Source organism: Podarcis filfolensis, assembly GCF_964270895.1.
Source record: "Podarcis filfolensis genome assembly, chromosome: 1".
Lineage (NCBI taxonomy): Eukaryota > Metazoa > Chordata > Lepidosauria > Squamata > Lacertidae > Podarcis > Podarcis filfolensis.
In genome coordinates this window covers 74,415,738-74,421,946 of record NC_139604.1, presented here as the reverse complement: position 1 = coordinate 74,421,946, position 6,209 = coordinate 74,415,738, and positions in this window count along the sequence as shown.

Genomic DNA, 6,209 nt, shown 5'->3' with positions numbered 1-6,209 from the left:
CCTTTTGAACATTTAATTGATACACAGCTAATTTTGTATATCCCTTAGTGTTAGATAATGTAGATAGGCTTTGGACCTATAGATTAACTCTCAGGGAAAGGAATTCCATACCTGGAAACTACAACATAGCAAAACATTTTAAATTTAATTGTTCTTTTAGAATCACATATTGTGAGGTATGGAAAACTTTCACTGCTGAATAAGTGTTCACTTACTATCCTGAGTTAAGCAGAATGTTTTAAATAATATAGGCTAATGGCACTTGCAATTTTATAATTGTGCTCACATACTATTTCCTGCTTTGTCTTATATTGTGCATATTGCAAAAAAGATAATTTAAAAAGATAATTAAAAAGAAAATGATGCTAATGAGGAATGCAGTTGACATGGCTGTGCAGATAGTAATGGGTGTGGTTGTGAGTTGGTTGCATTGTAACAAAACGAAAAGGTTTTTGTTAGTGATAAAAACGTTGTAACTGATCTAAGCACATGCTTATTCTGCTGAAATCAAATTGGACTTTAAAGTGCCTATGTTTAGCTGGATTTTGCACTTCAGCTGTGTACACACTCTCACCACTGGTTCGGGAAGTGGTGTAACCACAATTCATATCTATTCTCCATCCATCCTGTTGTTCCTTATGAAATACTGCATTTTGATGCATCCCCACAAAACTAGCTTCCATCTTATTTGAGAAAAGGAATGGCCTAGCTGTGATTCAAGTTAGTAATGTGTTGTGGCCGTAGGTTGTGACTGCCTCTAAATAGTTTTGTTTTCATAGCTTTCAATTCTGGAAACCCTCATTTTATTACATCTAAGGAAATACAAATGAGGATCAGATTGCACTTTATTAAATTTAAGATCACATATTGCAAAACTTATGTTAAGGTAGTTCCCTAAAGGAGTGGTAGTGTTTCTCTTAAGTGAGTGGCTTAGAATAAGTAGTAGCTGCTTTTCATAAATTATAAGAAGAAAAATCCACGTATTTTATTTTTCAACACATATGAGCCATTCACTATTAAATTATCACCATGTTTCCTGCACATGTTTACTCAGAAGTAGGGATGGAAGGAACTGCCAATTTTGGTTCTCCCAGTGTCTTGTTTTTCCAGTTTTAAGATCCTCATGTAGAGTCATCATTTTAATATTCATCATTTTTATATGCAGCTCTGGCTAATGCATACATTTTTTGCAAGCAGTTTCCCCTAACATAATGCATCTTTGTATGCTACTTTCACTAATACCTTCATTCTTAAATACACTCTCCCCTAATATATGTATTTTTGTAAGCATTGTTTGAATGGAGAACTGCATCACACATTTCAGATAATTGCAAATTTTGGAAGTTAGTAGTGTTTTGGATTGCATATTATTTCAGAAGTGGGAATTTGACAGATTTGGCTTTAAATGCACCCTGAATTGAACGTCTCCTCCAACACTACTCAGAAATGACTCCTACTGTGTTCAGTGGGTCTCATTCCTTAACAAGTGTGGTTAAGATCGCAGCCTAAAACACGGGAACTAAAGCAACTTCATAAAATACATAATTCTTTGTAGTTGCTTTTGTCAGACAGAAACCTGCAATAGCTTTGTCTCCCCAAAGGTCTACTAACTTGGGATGCAAACTGAGAGTGAGGAAGCCACCTAACAGTTTCTCTTTCACCAAATCTGATGCCAGAAGAAGGAAATCATAACACCTGTAAGACCTCAATTGCAAGGCCTTGAAGAAGCCTAAAATCCAGCATCAATTCTATGAAATAATTAGATAAGCAAATTTAAATGTTTGAATAAAAGCTTTAAATTGATATGGTGCATCTGTTAATTGCAACCTCACAAACACGCACACACACACACACACACAGAGAGAGAGAGAGAGCACAGGATGTGATCTAGCCATTCTCATCAAGGAAAGGGTTAAACACATGCTTAACTTTCTCCCACTGAAGTCAAGCTGCTTAAGTTTGACTGGATTGTGCCTACAAAGTAATAATGGGATAGCAGGCTCAGGTGTTATTTTCTCTGTTGCTTCCTCCTAGAAGAACCTTGACTAAATCTGTTAAAATTGCACACGTACATAAATTCCGTATGTGCACACATACATAAACTCCGTAGGGACGTGGGTGGTGCTGTGGGTTAAACCACAGAGCCTAGGACTTGCCGATCAGAAGGTCGGTGTTTTGAATCCCCGTGATGGGGTGAGCTCCCGTTGCTCGGTCCCTGCTCCTGCCAACCTAGCATTTCGAAAGCACGTCAAAGTGCAAGTAGATAAATAGGTACCACTCCGGCGGGAAGGTAAACGGCGTTTCCGTGTGCTGCTCTGGTTCACCAGAAGCGGCTTAGTCATGCTGGCCACATGACCCAGAAGCTGTACGCCGGCTCCCTTGGTCAATAAAGCGAGATGAGCGCCGCAACCCCAGAGTCAGCCACAACTGGACCTAATGGTCAGGGGTCCCTTTACCTATAAATTCCGTATCAAGTGTCCACAGTGCAGTTCTGGCTACCTATACTCAGAAGCAAGTTTCATTGTGTTGAATGAAACTTATCCCAGGTAAGTGTGTATAGGATTGCAGTCTTCATTACCTTAATGGTTGGGCTGAGCTAGATAATTGGCACTGAAAGAAACATTATTGCATACAGTGCACCCTAAAAGATTGCTGCATCAAACAAGGAAACAAAAGTGATAAGCTGGAGGAGAAAAAAAAGCCTGCTGTGGTATTTTTATTTGTAAGCGGGAAAGTGTCTGGGCAAGTTTCAACATTACTTTTCTGACATCCCCTAATAACATTCTCAAAGACTGGAAAATAACTTATGCAGAGAGCAACAGTGCTATATCTTATATTTGGAAAACAGCATGTAAAGTATTTCAAAGGGACTTTTTGTATGTGTGGAAGAGAAGGCCAAAAAGCACCGCTGAGTTTGGAAGCCATAGGAAGGGAAAATACCAAGGAAAAAATTACAAAAATCTGCAAATGAGGAGTCGTCTTCCCCTACCCACAAGCTCTGGAGCAACAAACCACTTCCTAGACCAAATCAAAGCTTAAATTGAAATGGTCGTTCATTTGGAGCTGGTGGCAGTGTAAATGTCACCCTGTAAACAATTAGCCTGCAAGGTAAGGAGCAAAAATGAAAATGCAATCAAATTTCTGAGAGTTTGTTGACAGAAGCAGAAGAGATTAATTCTTATGATGGATTTCCAGAATGGAAAAAAAATCTGTACAATTCAAAGAATTAACTTCAAAACTAAAATTTTAAAAAAGGATTGTTTATATAGTATGCTTTACTAGCCAGATGTTTTGAACTACAACTCCCATCAGCCCCAGCCAGCACAGTACTTAGAGGGCGCCAAGTTTGTGAATCATGCTTTAGGGGTATTAAATTATCCCACTAATAGTAACAAATGCTAACAGATGATCATATGAAAACTGAAGCTTTTTCAGAGGCCCACAAGGTTGTAAGAGGCCTTCATCATTTCTAATACTTGGATTGCACTGATGTGATCAACACATTTGCAAGTATGTTTTGCGTTATGGCTGTAGAGGTTTTGAGAAAGGGTCAGGAAACGTAGAATTCCGAGATCTCTCAGGACATTCAGCAAGCCAAAGGTAACCTAGACAGGGGGAACTGGATGGTGTACAAGGCTCGGCTCCAGAGACATGGACAATAGGTGGCACATGGAAGGAAGCACAGGGTTGATATGCATATTATAGCTGAGCCACTGCTTGAAATTTTATGGAAATACTTCTGAATGGTGGGCAGTTTTTGTAATTAAGTAGGAAGCTCAATTCTCTGAGAGTTGTGCCTCATATAGCCAAAATGGTGGCATCCACATACAAGAGTGAGTTCTTAGCAGGCTTGGAGGAACCCCAAAGTTTGCAGTAGTAGGACACACCCACTCACATTTGGGGGCTGGGAATCCAAAGAGGATAGAGTGAACCAAAATGATTTAGTAAGGACTGAGCATACTCAGTGGCTGGTTAACTGTAATGTGTGAGGATGGAAAATCAAAACTGAGTAGCTTGGGAGGCTATGACTGGCTGGCTGGAATCTTTGCGCAGGAGTAGTGATGTTAAATTCTTGAGAATAATCTTTTGGAGAATATTCTTGCAGAGAGCCAGTGTGGTGTAGTGGTTAAGAGCAATAGACTCGTAATCTGGTGAACCGGGTTCGCATCTCCGCTCCTCCACATGCAGCTGCTGGGTGACCTTGGGCTAGTCACACTTCTTTGTAGTCTCTCAGCCTCACTCACCTCACAGAGTGTTTGTTGTGGGCAAGGAAGGGAAAGGAGAATGTTAGCCGCTTTGAGACTCCTTTGGGTAGTTATAAAGCGGGATATCAAATCCAAACTCCTCTTCTTCTAATGAGGTGTGTACATTTAAAGCATCTGTGTAGATGACACAGAATTTACAGTTTGTGGAGAATATTATCCGGAGAATTTTCTAGCAGAGAATATTCTCACCTCACATCACTACACAGGAGCATTTCAAATTGCAGCCTCTTGCTGCAGACCCCACTTGTCACATTTGGAAATTATTTCCCCTGGTGGAGCCATTCATCTCTTGTTAAATATCTCCCACAGCAGTAGCTGGCACAGAAGCTCTCAAAAGGGGTTCTCCATGTGGTAAAGCATTTTTTGCACCTTCTGGCCACTACCAGTGCCACAAAAAGCATTTCTATTGGTTTCCATATACCTGCTTTAATGTGAAAATCTTCCTGAGGCATTCTTCCTTGCAAAGTATAAATGTGTCATCTGAGATCAACTATTCAGCATTTTGTTTAACTATCAACTTTTGACAAGCCAGAAGAGGGAGATGGTGAGGCTACCCTCCCTCTCACCTTGGAAAACCCCACAACCTGCCCCAATTCCTTGGCTCAAAAGTACTATCAAAAAGCCCTAGGAGTCATGTTCAGCATAGGTCTTTCAGCAAGCTTAGTTTTAATACTGGCCAGGGCAAGTGCCCAACATCTATTAAAAGAGCACTTCATTCTGAGAGCACAGAAAGATGCATTTGCAGTTTTAGATATCTGAAAGAAACCTATTAACTTTAGACACTAGCAATGCTAATACTGAATCCAGACAATACGTAGAGGGAGAAATATTTTTTCTTTGCAGAGAATGATGAAAAAGCAACTTTATTGGAAGCATAAACATCACCAAAGAGGTAAGCGCAAAGAGACTTCTGCTAAAAGCATATTATGTTACAGAGGTTTAAAAATAAGGAAGGGCTTCAACTGGGTCTGCAGCCAAAGTTGGGGTGAAGCCAATGAAGTAAACAGGAGATCAGGCTCAGCACAGGAGCAAAGGGCAGGCTTGTAGTCAGTGTCCAAGAGCCACAGCACGCTGAAAGTTAGGAAAGCATCGTGAATTGAAAGCGGAGCGGAGCCAGTAATTAGGTCAGGAAGTCATGTCAACAGCCAGAAGGCCTGAGCCAGACAGAAAGGTAATGTCTGCAGCATGAACAAGGCAGGAAGAGAGGAGGTAAGCTAGAACACCCTTCACCACGGACTGGAAACACATTCTTCCTAGGGCACTATTAAACTAACCAGACACGTCCTGCTTCCTGCCAGAACTTCATCTAGATGGCAGGAGAGGATGCTGGGAACCAGCAAACAAATGAACCAGAAAGTCCACTGGTTAGAAAGCTGGCAGTCCCGTGGGCTACGATAGTTTGTGACCGTTACACCAATGAACTCCTCAACAGCAGCATAGAATAATTCTGTCCAGGCTATGGAAATACTGAACTCACCCATATGTTTTATGGCATGTTTTTACAAGTGGGCCCGTACATTGCTGTTTCTGTGAGTGAAATGAAAGATCAGTTTGACTAAAGAAGGGGTGGGGAGACATCACCTGGAGGTCTAAAGAACAGAGGAAATGATGCAGTGCAGACACAGAGGCTCCACTCTGGGAAGCGGAAGGGAAACAGAAACCAGCATCATGGTAGCCGACAAAAAGAGAAGCGGGATTTTACTTCAGTGCCAATATTTTATTACATTTCTGGAAATTAAAAATTGCTCTTCTAATTAGCTAAACAATGCTGAAAATGCACAGGGTTGGTACTGCTTGATTTATTTAAAATTTGGTATCACTTCAGGCACCTCTCCACATAAGCCTAGAGAGGTCTCTTTGGGAAAGGACCGTTTAGAAGAGCCAGTGGGACAATTGCTTTTGCCCTCTCTCTCCCTACTCCTGTTGGTCTTTCCATTTCTCCCT